The sequence below is a fragment of the Pinus tabuliformis genome, chromosome 4_2 (assembly GCF_031772625.1).
Source record: "Pinus tabuliformis cultivar Carrire ecotype Pingquan chromosome 4_2, CPIR1, whole genome shotgun sequence".
Taxonomy (NCBI): Eukaryota; Viridiplantae; Streptophyta; class Pinopsida; order Pinales; family Pinaceae; genus Pinus; species Pinus tabuliformis.
Window position 1 is genome coordinate 495,516,237 of NC_142304.1, and position 15,137 is coordinate 495,531,373.

Genomic DNA, 15,137 nt, shown 5'->3' on the forward strand with positions numbered 1-15,137 from the left:
CTTCTTGGGTATGGTTGAACCGGCAACACACTAATGCATAGTGTCCGTGTTGATCATCAAGTGTGTGCTAGTGGTCATGAAAATTAACTTGCCGAAGTACATGTTCAACCCTAGTTGGACTTGCTTCTTATCTTGGCCTTGGTGAGTGTGTTGAATGGGTTGGATTGCATGTGTCCACTAAACGACATGCATGCTATTGAATCCCTTGCATACGATCAGCAACACTGCTCACCATGCCTACTCTATGTCGTCTACTGGGATGGATCCTTAACTTGTACAAGCGCAGTTTTGCCCGTGAGTGCATGTTGCACTGACTGTTGTTCCTGTTCTTGCTGCAACTCATTCATCTGTCTGTGCAACTTCATGTTCTTCCTGAGTTGCTGCTTCAGCACATGTAACTCCTTCTTTGTTCCATCTCCAACCTTCATGTGAACTTCATGTTGCACCGTCACTTCATAGCCAGAGTCTCCAAAGTTGCTTTCATAATCAATGGACCTACTTGAGCTTGCAACCTTGTTCTGCCTCCATGTCGTAAATTACCCTACTCTTGCATTTGTTGCATTTGATATGATGTCTTCAACTGTTGTTCATGATGTTGTTCATTGTGATGTTGTTGTTGTCATATCTTGATGTCCTTGTCTACGAACAACTTGATGTCTTCGTGGGTAGACAAGTCCATGGACACTTGATCGACTACATCCCCAAGTGTGCTTTGAACGATGTCTTCATCTCTGCTCTCCTAGAAACCATTGTACATGTACTGTTGAGATGCAGATGAACACCGGGGATACCTGGAGACATGGAAACACTCATGGCAAGCAATCTGTTAGCCGAAAACCAAAATGAAATGAGAACTAACTTGCAACATACCTGGGTGAATGATCATGAAGGTTGCACAATTTCGGTCAAGAGGTCGGGAGACCGACAGCCAAGATTTCACAAGGCACAGTCTAGGTTGCTGGGAGACTAGCTGACTGCTGGAACTATGCAATGTGCAGTCCAGTCTGGTCACTAATTGTTGGGATTGCACAATGTGCAATTCTAGCTGCAAAGAACTACTGGCCTAGGGACATATTTGCACAATTTCTTGGGCCAAGCAGACACTGTCCTCTAGAAATTCATGAAACAATCTTGGAGGCCAATGTTGGGCAGGAATGTGCAAATCTGGAGAGGAATGTGAGCCCTCCTTCCCCAGATTGTGCAATGCAACCTTGGTGAAGGAAGATTTCGGGCCAAGTTTGGCCCGACTCGCCAACGGGCAACTGAAAGCAACTAAGACAGTAATGCATGGTGACACTAAGTGATAGCAGAAGTGATTGACAGTGCATGCGAAACATGAATGAATGATTCAGCAAACATATCAACATGCATGTGGGTGAGGCAGTGCGTTGGTTGGGTGAATGTCTGTGTAAAACAATTTCATGCATGCGATAATAGTGAGATAGCAACGAAAACTGAAACAGAGCTAGGACAAGCTAGTATACATGTAAATGATAGCAAGCGTTCAAAGAGATCAAGTAAATAGTACTCCCACAAGCGAAAACATAAAAAGCAACAGAAATGCAGAACAAGGCATGGGAAGCGAGCTTACCCCCAAAACAGTTGCGCTGAATGTGTCGACTTCTCTTAGATGTGATGTGAGATGTCAGAGCTGCAAGGTTGTTGTGAGGAATGATCTCTGCAGCGTCCGGTTGATGATTTTTGAAAACATCGAGGTTGTGACGCGCATGCCACAAATCTAGAGGAAGCAACACTTTGTGGGAGGTTTCTAAATTGATCCTTGAATGTTACCTCCAATTGCTAAACATAGATCCCTGAAACAAGGGATGCCTTTGCATGCTACCTTGGGAGAAGCAGCCCATGCATGTAAGTCTATTTTGCTCGGTCCCAGATAGAACCGGTCAACTCAGCTACACATGCAAGAGGTTGTTCGACTGCTTGAAGGAAATACGCATTTATGGTTGGGATCTGGGTTGACTACCCAAGGGATTTGTGAAATTTCTAGGTAGAGCAGCTGACTATTGCCCAGATTTGCGCAAATTCTGGCTGAGCAGCCCTGCTGGGGAAAATTGCACAATTCCTGTTGGAAGTGTTGACTGGCAAGATTTCACAATCATGTAGCCCAGCATGCTGCCAGAAAGGTTTGCACAATTTTTGGAGGTAAGGTTGGTTGCCCTCAAGAAAAGCACAATTTTCTTAGGGAAGTTGCTCAGCCTACAGCTGGACTAAGTCCAGGTGAAAAACTTGTGAGGGGAATGGATCAAGCTGTGATCGACAGGTTTCCTTTGTGCAAGAAAGACACTGAAGCTTGTGAACTTGATGAAGCAAGTCAAGCTACTATGAAGTTTGGAAGGGAGGCTCCAAGACAACTAAGGAAAAATTTTGGAGGGTGGTTGTAGCCACTACAACAAGTTCATGAATTACCAGGGTCACATAGAAGGGCGCAGTGGAAGGATCAAGTTCTTCGACATGAGACCCAAAGACAACCATTGGTCTCTTTCCTTGAAGTTTTAAATAGTCATGGGTCGGTACTACGGTGTATGGGAGCATGAACTGGGAGACTTGAGCTTTATAAGTGTGATGTTTTAGAAGTTCAGTTAGGGGAACAGGGATCTTTACCTTCTCGAGTTCCTTCTGAATATTGAGTGCATATTGCCCATTTTCTATGCCTCCCAACTCTACCTCTCTTTCTTTATCACCAGTAGCTTTTATCAAAACGGGTGCCTTCTCTTTTGTGTGTTCCTTAGAGATATTTCATTCCTTATTTAAGGAGACTTTACTTTGGATGATTCAGGGTTCAACTTCCCTATCCCTTTATTTAACACTGGGGCAATATCTTGGGGAGAAGTTTCCTCTTGTTGTTCAGCTTCCCTCGACCTCTTTTTTGAAGATCTAAGATGATATCTTCGATGTATTTGTGCTTGCATGAAATCCGCAAATTGTTTAAAATAATCCCCTATGTCCTCCTCATTTATTGTTGCTTCTCTATCATGGCACATCTCATGGTGAGCCATGTTTTCCTGTTCCTCTTCAGAGAAGGAGGAATACAAGTTTCCCTACATCTCAGGTGTATCCAGTGGTTTTTCATCTGGATAATATTCTATATATAGAGGAGGAGGGATTTGATCGAGTTGATATTTTCTTTCCCTTTGAAGTATCTACAATGGTGTCCTTCTGTACTGTGGGTTATAACCTCAGTTGTTACCTTGAGCATTCTATTTCGGGAGACTCTTGTTCTCAAGCTCAAGCTTCACCACCTTATGAGATAAACTCTTAATGAGTTTATCCATTTCTTCCCACTTCAAATTTGGTAATTCTTTAGCTTGACCAGAGGAGGAAGTTTCTTCTTTCCCCTTTTTCTTCTCAGTAGGTTCATTCTTTCCTCTTGACTTCCCTACCGAGGTGAAATTTTCTTCTACCTCAAGAGCATCAACTTGGAGTTGATCCAAAGTACAAGACTTCCTCTCCCTTAGGGTAAAGCCAAATTCAGACTCAAAGGCTCCCACAAATATTACATGAGCAGCAGCTTGAGGAGGCTTTATCTCAATAGGTAGGTTATTATACTACTTATTGAATCTTTTTATGAATTCTGAAATATCCTCTTCTGGCTTCTTCCTTATAGCATTGAACTCTGTGAGGACATACTCATGATTTCTCTTTTCACCCCATTTTTGTGTGAAAGATTTTTTGAGTTCTTCCCAGGTGGTGATGGAAGCATTAGATAGGGATTTAAACCATTTTCTAGCTTTTGCATTAAGGGATTGCACAAAGAGTCTCAGGACCACATCTAGTTGTTCTACATTTAGATTCTCAGCAAAAGCACTGAAGGTTTCATTGTGTCTTTGTGCCTTGTTTTCATCCTTCCCATTGAACCTAGGGAAAAGCTTTAGGCAGTCCTAAGGCATAGCACTTAAGGATTGGGTAAATCAAGAGGGGCATATTTATTCAGTAAGAAACTTGGAACAGTCATCTGGAATAATGGGGGAGGATTAAGATTTATAGGAGGAAATTGAGCCAAAACCACAGTGGTTGGAGTAACTAGACTGAGAGTAGTGTGATTGAGTGTATAATGGATATTGCTATTATTATTGAGGATAGCTTTACTTTTTTCAACCTCGGGAGAAGGAGGAAATGAAACGAAAGGAGTCGTAATTGAGATTTCTTTCTCTTTGATCTCTGATTTGGGGGCACGATGCTCTAGATCATCTTTTGCATGGTATGTAAGGACCTTAGGGGTAAAATCTTAGCAGTGGATGACAGCGTGTTGGGAGCTGCAAGAGGAAGCTTCAAAGAATGATGAGACATTAGCATAGGTAGTAGGAATTTTCTCCTTCCAGATTCTCCTGAAAATTAATTTCTTTGGGTCAGATACAGAAGGGGTTTTCTACTGAGAGGTATCTGAGTGAGTGTGAGGATTTCTAAAAGCCAAGATGATAAATGATAATGAGATTTGTGGATTCGCCAAGGTGATGAGGATGCAATTAAAATGTATTTGCTCACCTACACAAAGAGTGCTTAACTTGTCGTATCTCGGGGGGGAATCCTTCAATACGTTCCCAAGCAACGACACCAAAAAATTTTGTCGCTTCCAGAGACAGCCTCAGATTGCTTACAAGACCAGTGCCTAGTAACATCTAGATTTTATGTGTCTCATGATTTTCAGGGAAACAGAGACATCATATACATTTTATACACATATGTAAATACATACAATAAACAGCGTGGGTTGGTTCATTCATCCAATGACATAAGGCATGTATTTCTAGTACTCTTTCACATATACAATTCACAGAAATATATCTATGAACTAGTGGAGGTTGAGTAATTCGAGGACCTGCAGTTTAATTAGATTTTGTAGAGCAATGAAAGAATAGGATATAGAATAACTCATCATATAGAGCTTGAAACTTCAATAATTTTACACTTATTTGAGTTAAAGACAAACATAATGGATGAAAGAGGATTGGGTGCTATGATTCATGGAGTGCTATTTAAATATGTAATCCCAAAGATACATACAATAATGTGCATTAACAAGTCAATACAAATGAATTTGTAAGAACATATGAAGTATTTCTGGTAGCTACAATTACATGAAATCGGAGAGAAAATGTGAACATAATGGAATTTAAACAAAGAGGGAACATAGTGTAGTACTCAAATCTAGGAATCACCACCATTTCATTAATATTCTGAAAGATGCAAGTCTTGAAGTCATACAGTCTCAGAAATAACATGTAGTTAATATTTAGGATTTAGAACCTTTTCTAAGTGTTTCTTCCTCCCTTTTATAAGGAGAGGGAGAACATGAAAATTACAAAATATCTCAGGCTAGAGCTTCCGGCTGTCTATTTTACTAGTTGTCTCACCGTGTTGACTCTGTTGCCTCCAATTATTACAACGGAAAGATATTTTTCTTGGAAATAAAACAGAATACAATAGCAATAAAAATCAACAAAACAGAATTAACCAGAGAAACTAAAATTATGGTCTTGTAAAAATATATCCACGCCACTCTCTTTGCTGGCCTCTGGTCCAAACACATTTCTGCTAAATTACGCCTCATACTCTCTCGGCTAGTTCCCTATCGCTTTTAGTCTTAACAGCTTTAATTCTTCACTTGTAGGAACCGAGGGTGATCACCCACAGCCATAACAGATTCTGAACATAGCTTCCAACTCATCCGTCCCTTCTTACATTCTTTATTAAGCCAACGGAACCAATCGTGCCCCGTGAAACAATCATACAAGTGTATTGGGGATCAGGCAGTTCGGGAACTTTAAACTAAACATGATTCATAAAGTTGCGATCACCGATCTCCTTTGGCCCCTTATGCCTTAGCCCTGGGGGCTTAGGTGAAAACTGCATGGTAGAAACCTAGGGACTCAAGGCCTAAGCCTTCTGGAGCTAAAAACTCTTTAGCTAGGACAGGGGTCAATTCTTTGATATATTGCATTGTAACTGGTCCCAACGCATAATACGTAGGACCATACTACATATGCGCCTAGGCCCCTTTTGCAATATCGGAGCTTAGAGATCGGGAATCTCTAATCCTTGCCTCTGGTTGCACCCTCCCAACTCTTGCAATTTCGATATGCGATGTGGTTTGGCCCACGTGGAAAGAGGATAAGGGAGGGCCAGCGCAAAGGCTTTAACACAAAAAAACATTTAACAACTTCTCCTCCCAACCATTGGTTTGATACATAAAGCGCACATAATCATGTGACCCGCCTTATGCCACCTATCCACCTCGCTTTGGGCCCACGATATCGGGTGTTTCCCCGATATGCACCTTTATAGAACGCCGATTACATGTTGCTCCATGGTTGTGATCATCAATATGTGATCGCCCCCTGTTTCTTAGCCCTTGGTTCTTTAACTCCTTATGACCGTGTGCTAGTCCCTCAATCGAAGCCCTTCAATCAGAGTTTTCAACTTTATACAACGGTTTTCCTCATCCTTCGATCACTGATCTGCGAGATGACGTCATTCTTTGCCATGTGTCACTCAGATATTCCCCCATAGGACCCCTGAAAATGCCAAATCAGCATGCCACGTGTCCTCAATACTGCCATGTCATGATGATGTCAACTGCCCCATGTCTTTAATGAATCTAATAGTGTTCTGCCACATGCCCCCCTAGAGGAGAGAGAAAAGGCTCGCCGATACTTGGTTTTTCGCTAAAATCCTTTGTTAAAATGTTTTCGACCCTCCTGGTGATTTTACACTATATCAGAACTTTTCCATTTCGCAACATTTTTAGAGTTGTTACCCTGTCGGCGCGCTAATTCACCGATCACCGATGTGCAAAGCCTTGGACTCTTCCGATATGAGATTTGCGATATCAGCGATCACTCCATCGCAAGTTTGCTCTGAGCTCGCCGATATCGGTGATCATTGATCGTTGATATACATTGTACCCTGGACCTCTAACATTGGCAATCACCGATATGCGAGATCACTGGAACCTCCGATCTCTGATATCAGTGATCATTAATCATTGGTTTTCTCTTTGCTATGCTTGCCTCATTGTTGCCAAGGACCTCTGATATGCGATTTGCAATATGCTCCCGAACCTCCGATAAGCTCTTCTCCTTTATTTCAAAGGCAACGAAACCTTCGAACTTCAATAGGCCATATCTTCTGATTCTGGGGTCCATTTGAGGAGTTCCATATACCGTCGGAAAGCTTATTCTAAGCATTATCCAATGGACAGGGACCAATTTATCTTTGAAATATTTTGTGGCTTGGAAGATGGCTTCAAACTTTACTGCTCTTTTTCACTTTGGACAATTGAAAACACATTTGGCAGTGAGTGACAACATGTGGAACAAAATGAATGAATACAATTTCAAATTTTTGCGAGCACATAGATATTAATGTCAACTACATGTGGTTCAAATTTGGGTGCCATAGGACACCATATGTTTAAGTTTTAACAAAATTTTATCTACAACCATTTTTCCTTTTGAGGAATAACATGTTGAATGTGGTTAACACCTGGATATTGATGTCAAGTACCTGTCGTTAAAATTTGGGTGCCAATAGTTAACTAGCAAGAAATGTTTGACTCATGGAAAAATAAAATTCCAAGGATTCGAAATCATTCTCCACTAGTAAAGAGAGCATGGGTGCCCCTCCCCAAATTCTTGTGCTGGTCCATTTAGCTAATGAGAAATAGTGCTATCTCTAAAGAAGAATAGCCTATTTCTTTTCGAACTACTGTAAGAGCCCAAAGCTTATTATTTGAATCCATATCAGCTCAAGGCTTCAAAGCCTCAGACGTAGAGGAATTAACTCCTGAGGAAAGAAGTTAGTTAGAAGTCTCTGAAATCCCAAATCATGTTGTCAACTTCAATAATCTACCTAATTCAAGTAAACTTCCTTGCATAAGAATAGATCTGGATGAGTTTCAGAATTGGAGAAGAAGTCAGGATTTTACTCTGATGTTTTTTGATGGTGCGTCAAAAGGTAATCCATGGGTGGGAAGAGTGGGAGGGGTGATCTTCTACCCCAATGAACAAATCGAGATACATTATGCCTGGGGTTTGGGCACTTTAACAAATAACTAAGCTGAAGTTTTGGCCTTGTGGAAAGGACTAGAGCTAGCCATCAACAGAGGCATAAAAAGAATGTTGGTTCTAGGAGATTCATAGATTTTTATAAGGCGAGTTATCAAATTAAAGTGAAAAAAGAGAATCGAGATGCAACCACAGAAGCGGGGCCCTCTAGTGTTTTTTAATTTTCAATGTTTTAATCAATGTACTGCAAGTTTGCTCATTTTTTGGGGTTTTCTTTGTAGAATTTACGACAGATATCAAAGTAGAATTATAGTAAATAAATCCTATAGAGGCATGAAAAATATGTTGTGGATGTATTGGAACAAAAAAGCCACTGAAAACACCAAAAAATGTAAATGGTTATGGCCATGTAAATAGCTTTTATAATATAAGCGATGGCCATTCTATTAAAAAAAGGGATTGAGTGCCAATAGACATTGTATGGCTAAGTTTTAGCAAAATTGTATCTACAATCATTTTGAGATTTTAAGGTTTCTACAAGAAAATATAACACCACTTTTTGGTGGACATGCAGTGATATTTACCAACTAACCCCAATTCATATTTGGTCCTCATTCGACTTCATATGACGTTGCCAAACCAACTTTTACACTTGTATGCACAATGCTTTTTTACAAATAGTTATGAAATGTAAATTTAAATTCACTTTCTCATCAAACCTACAGGAAGGTTCAATGCATTTATCCGTTGAAATCTTAGAATTATAAACATCACATGATAATAAATTTTAGAGTAAAGAAGAGGTGCTTATCTTTTCCATGAGCTGGATTCCAAGCAATGTTGTGGATGAAATATTTTTCTCCCAACCATAGGCAAATATTTTGCAGATGCCACCCCCATGCAAGACTATGAGAACACCATAATGAAGAAGATTTTTCAAGGCTCCCAAATCACTCCTTTGTGTCAAAGGCTTCCAAAGCCATCCAAGAGAACTATTGTTAGGATACTTTACTCAATCTCTCAATTAAACCAGCTCCTGGTACTCACTCTATTACCCTAGGGCCCATACAATAGACGCAGACACCCCCTTCTCTACTATTCAATCCCTCATGAATTCTTTTCCTCTTTGTGCTCCTCATTATGTGTAATGCAAGCCCAAGTCACTGTCTATTTCCTGATTTCATTTCCAACCTTGTGTAGCTTCTTGGACAATAGCTTTGTGGATTCTTGGACAGTAGCAATTTATAGAGGTTTAGTAAGGTATCTATCTACTCACTTTTGTTGCTTAATACAATACAATTTTCCTTTCATGTCTCCATGGATGATATGAGAGCTAGACTGAGTTATCCTAAAAAATATTCTTTTCGCTTCAATAGCTACCTCTTAATTTTATGGTAGGTTCTATGCTCTCAACAGTTACTTCAATAATTTATTAGCCCAATAATAATTTCACTTCAAATTCCAAATAGCAATCAATTAGCATTCACCATTGACATTAACTGTAGATAGAACATCAACAATAATATGCACAAGAAGACAAGCCAAAACAATGAACACAGAGATTTAGACTAATTCCAGGGCAAAACCCCACAAAGAGGAAAACCCAACCAATCCTTCTTATTGATTAATATCAAATGTTTAGCAGAGAGAGAAAATCAAATTTTGTACAATGATGACAAATTCAAAGCTAAAACTCAGACTATCCAAAGAAAGATGACCAACCCAATCTGATCCAAATTTGTCTCTGTCAAAGTCTACAATTCTGAACATTGTCAACAATAGTCAAACTTCCCTAACCAGAGAAGTTAATGGTGGTCAAACTCCAATCAAATGTCCTCCAAAATTTCAATCTAGTAGCCCAGTCAATGTGGCTTCAAGAGCTTATGAAAGTAATGCCAAAACAATTTAGAAATTAGTGGTCAAAGGAGACAATAAACACCTGTCAGATCTGCAGTCAACCTAAGATCAGTCCATGTGGTCAATGCAGATCAAACCTTACCAAAATCCTCATTTCTTGTGCCAGAATGTGTGGCCTACCTAAATAGAGATATCTCCATAAAAATCATAGCAAAATAGTGCCAAATAAGCCTCGGTCAAAGCTGGTCAAAGGTCACTACAAAAAATTCAACGCAAAAGTACAAAGATGCCCAGCCCACCCTTCGCACTTATGAGAAGAACCGGTTGCCTCAAATGTGTGCAAACCAATCAGAAGAGGGAGAATGTGATGTGTGATGAGGTGCCAATATGAGGAGGACATATGTTATATTTATAGTGGTTGACATGGGGTGAAAAGACATGTCTATTCATCACTGGGCCAACTTAAGGAGGGGCAGGCCTGAACCGACTTGAAAATGAGGCACTTATAAGTGAGAAAAAATTCCAAATTTTGAGGTGAAGAATAATGCCATCAAGGGTGATTCAATGGAGGGATGATCCATCAAAGGAGACACTTCTAGGATGGGGAATCAGCCCCTAGTTGAACTTTTTAACACTCCCTCTCAACTAGGGAGTAATTCCAACTGTCAAACACCCATCAGCTTGCTATGAAATCATGTCCATCATGTACCATATTTGCAACTTGTGTCATCTCTATTGAAGATTGATATTGTAGATCAATAAGAAAGGATCAAAAAAGGTTGGGTCACAAGACCCTCCCACCCTCACCAACATGACAGAGGCAAGTCCTCATGTCCAGGGGATAGAACCCCTACCAGGCTTGATCCTTAGTAATCAAGATGTTGAACATCATACATTCTAGTAAGGGAATATAGTAGTACATGACGTGTCCTTCAGTAGTACTAATTAACCCTAACCACCATTTCTCAACTCATTGGCCAAATGAGAGGTACTTCCCAAGTATCCCAGACTGCAAGGGTAGGATGTATGCTAGGGTATCCACAGGGGAAGGTGAACCACTCACCCTGTTCTCATATAGCATACTCCATATGGGAAGGTGAACCACTCACCCTATGCTCACATGCAGGGGTATGTACTCCATAAGGGAAGGTGAACCACTCACCCTATGCTCATATAGCTCCAAGAAGTACCCTAGGCCCCCAAGAGCTCCCAGAGCTCAATGTGCAAATCAAGCGGGACCCTCATGGGAGGGTATTTCCACAACTTCAAGTCTCTCTCTCAAGGCTAAGAACTTGGCCTTCCCCAAGGGCTTCGTGAGGATGTCAGCAGCCTATTCATCCGTCTTGATGTGTTGGAGCCTTTTTGCTCCCCGTTGTACCCTATCCTGAATAAAGTGGTAATTGATATCAATATGCTTGGATCGGTCATGGAAAATGGGATTCTCTGAAAGGCGAATCCCACTTTGATTATCACAATAAATGATGGTGGTATCCAAGACATGCTCAAATAACTCACTGAAGAGCTTCCTCAACCAAATGGCTTCACAACAAGCCATACTAGTTACAATATATTCAGCCTCAATAGTGCTTAGTGCAATAGATTTTTGTTTTCGAGTCATCCATGAAATTGAAGCGGATCCCAAAGACAAACAACATCCAGATGTGCTTTTTCTATCCACCACACTTCCAGCCCAATCAGCATCTGTATATCCATGTTGTCTTAGATTCCCGGCAATGTACCTCACTCCACGGTTGATAGTACCACAAAGATATCTCAAAATATTATTTGTAGCAACCCAATGTATATGATGAGGTTCAACCATAAATTGACTTAATGTGTTTATAGCAAAGCATATGTTCAATCGTGTGTTCACCAAGAACATCAATGCTCCCACAAGTTGTCTATATTCAGTAGGATTTGCCAAATCCAGACCAGCAGCACTTCCACATAGTTTCTTGAAATTTAGTTCCATCAGTGTAGTCACTGCCACATCTCTCTAATAGCTTCACAATATATTTTCCTTGAGAAAGGAAAATCTCGCCTTCCTTTTTCCAGATCTCCAAAACTAGGAAGTAATGCATCAATCCTAGGCCCTTCATTTCAAATTAGGAATTCAAATCCCTCTTACATTGATAGATGAGAGGTTCTGCACTATTCAGAAATAGATCATCAACATATAAGGCCAAAATAAGTGGCAAGTCCTTTTCAACCTTGAATTATAAGTTCGGATCAACATAGCTCCTTGTAAATCCTAGCTTCATTAGATAGCTATCAATCCTCTCATACCAAGCCCTAGGGGATTGTGTTAACCCATAAAGGACTCTCTTCAACCTGCTTACATGTGTCATTCTATCCTACTCTTCAAACCCTTGAGGTTGTTCCAAGTAGACTTCTTCCTTAAGTGACCCATGTAAGAATGTGGTCTTGAAATCCATCTGATGCAAACTCCATCCTTAATTTGCAGCGAGAGAAATAATGGATCGTATAGTGGTGTATCAAGCAAATGATGCAAATATTTCATCATAGTCAACACCTTCTATTCGAGAAAATCCACAAGCCACGAAACTTGCCTTTATATTTTTCTGCACTTCCATCAAGTCCATGTTTAATCTTATAGATCCATTTTGAAGTGACCAAGACCTTGTACTTGGGTCTAGGCATCACTTCCCAGACATTTTTCTTCATGATTGATTCATATTCCTTAGCCATAACATCTCTCCATACTTAGTGCTTCACAACTTCCTCGAAAGTGAAAGGTTCGGTTTGAATGATAGTACTCATGGCAACCAAGTATCCTTGATACTTGGTGGGCTTCTTACTTTCCCGAAATGTTCCTCTTGGAGCAACATGATTTTCAACATCTTGAAGTGTATCTCGGAGACATAGTGGTATTTTCTTTGACGTAGAGGGATCATGAGGAGGTGGATCAAGAGGATCCATTAGGCCATCAACATCGGGCACAACTTTATCTATCGGAGGTTGTTCTAGTTTTTCAAGAGCGTCATCATTCTTCATAGAGATAGGAAGATCCCCAGCTTTTCTGAGGGCAATGTCTTCATCAAAAGTAACATCTCTACTTACTTCCACATCCCTTTGACCAGGTACATAAATTTGATATGCCTTTGAATCTTCACTGTATCCAAAAAATACGCCTTTCTTCCCATAGGCTTCCAACTTATTCCTTTTTTCTTTTGGGACATGAAAACATACAGGACAACCAAAGATTCTAAAATGAATAACATCATGTTTCTTACCAATGAAGAGTTCTTTAGGTGTCTTGAAATCCAAGATTTGATGAGGGCTCCTATTTTGAACGTACACAGCAGTGTTCGCAGCTTCTCCCCATAAAAACTTCAATAGATCTTGATCATAAATCATGGCACGGGTGGCTTCCATAATAGTTTGATTCTTTCTTTTGGAAACTCCATTTTGTTGTGGATTATATGAAATAGTTGTCTCCCTCTTAATACCTACCCCTTTTCAAAAGTCATTGAATTCATTAGATTCATGCTCGGTTCCATTATCAGTTCTTAATGTCTTGATCTTCTTTCCTATATGATTCTCTACCAAGGCTTTGTAAGAATGGAACCATCTAAATACTTCATCCTTCTTATTTAGGAAAAAAAATCCAAGTCTTGCGAGAGAATTCATCCACAAATATTACGTAGTATAAGTATCCTCCCAATGAATTCATAGGAAAACAACCAGCCATGTCAGAATGGACCAATTGAAGAATATCAAATGTCTTACTTTTACTAGAATGGAATGTTCCCTTTGTATGTTTTCCAGCTGCACAAACTTGAGAAACTCCTTCATGATTCATATGAAACTCGGGCATCCCTGTAACCATGTTCCTGACACTAGGTAAGGCTTTGAAATGTAAGTGAGAAAATCTCTGATGTCATAGCTCACATTGAATAGAGGTATCATTTTTTAATGCTCCCAAGGGAGTTCCACCAACATGATAAAGACCATCAACCCTAAACCCAAGAGGAAAGTCATCTTTAAAGTTATTATTCCATGCATGTACCTTTCCATCAATGAAAGCTACCTTGAAGCCTTTATCTTTTATCGCAGAAATAGACACCAAATTCTTCTTCAAATCGGGCACATACAAAACATCTTGAAGATGTATGGTTTAACCATAGTTCAAGTGAAGAGTAACAATAGCTATCCCTTTCATGGGGTAGGTGGCATTATCTCCAAGAATAATATTTAGATTAGTCTTCCTCTCAACTAAATTTGAGAGAACCTCCTTATATCCAATGAAGTGCCTTGAGGCTCCACTATCAATTAACCAATGATCCAAGGTGTCCGAAGGAGAGGCAGTAGATAAAGCAGAAATAAGATAATACTCATCTTGTTTTTCAACAACATTATTTTCATCATACCTGACATTTCTTGTTCTCTTGGGAGGTCAATTATTTCCTTCTCGAGTAGCAGGAGCATTTCTTTTTCCTTTGTTTTTAGACCTGTTGTTTCTTTGATTATTGTTGTTGTCCTTTGGATGATTTTTCTTGTTAGGACAAACTCTAGCATAGTGGTCAAACTTGTTGCAATTGTAGCATCTTCCTTTGCCTTTTCCTTTGAATCCCTTCTTAGATCCTATTGACACCTAATCATTGGGATTGGGTGAATATGTGTAAAATAGTGTAAATAGAAAATAAGGAGAGCTAGAACATGAAGAGACACCAGGAGATGAAGCCCAAGAGTCTCTTCCTCCATGTATATATCTATGATCAGCCTTAATGCAAAATCACAATTCATTTGAGGAGATACCTCCTGGCCTGACATGGTATCAAAGCCAGCTCCATTTTTTGCTTCCCTCTCTGCCCTTGTAACTCCCTCCTGCTTATGTTCTGCTTATTTTACAGAACTAACACCTCTGCCATTGCTCCATTCTCTACATTAAGCGCTAATCTACACTGAAATTTGTGTTGTTGGAGGTTGTTGGAGGATCGAATATGTGTTTCCTGGAAGTGTTGTGGTGTGGTGAGCCTTCTCCATGTTGCACGAATGGCGTACTGATATGTGGTATGTCGATTTTTTTATAATTGTGGCATCAACTGTGTTACTGGATGGTGATGTGACAATGAGTTTTGTGATATATATGTGTTGAACATTGTGTTATATTAACAGTGTTATATATTACATTGAACGGTTGCGCCGAACAGCCTCACCCATACTACCAGTCCTCTTGTTCTCATACATCCCTCTTCGCTCCACTGAACTATACCACAGTCGAACAGTCTCACACCT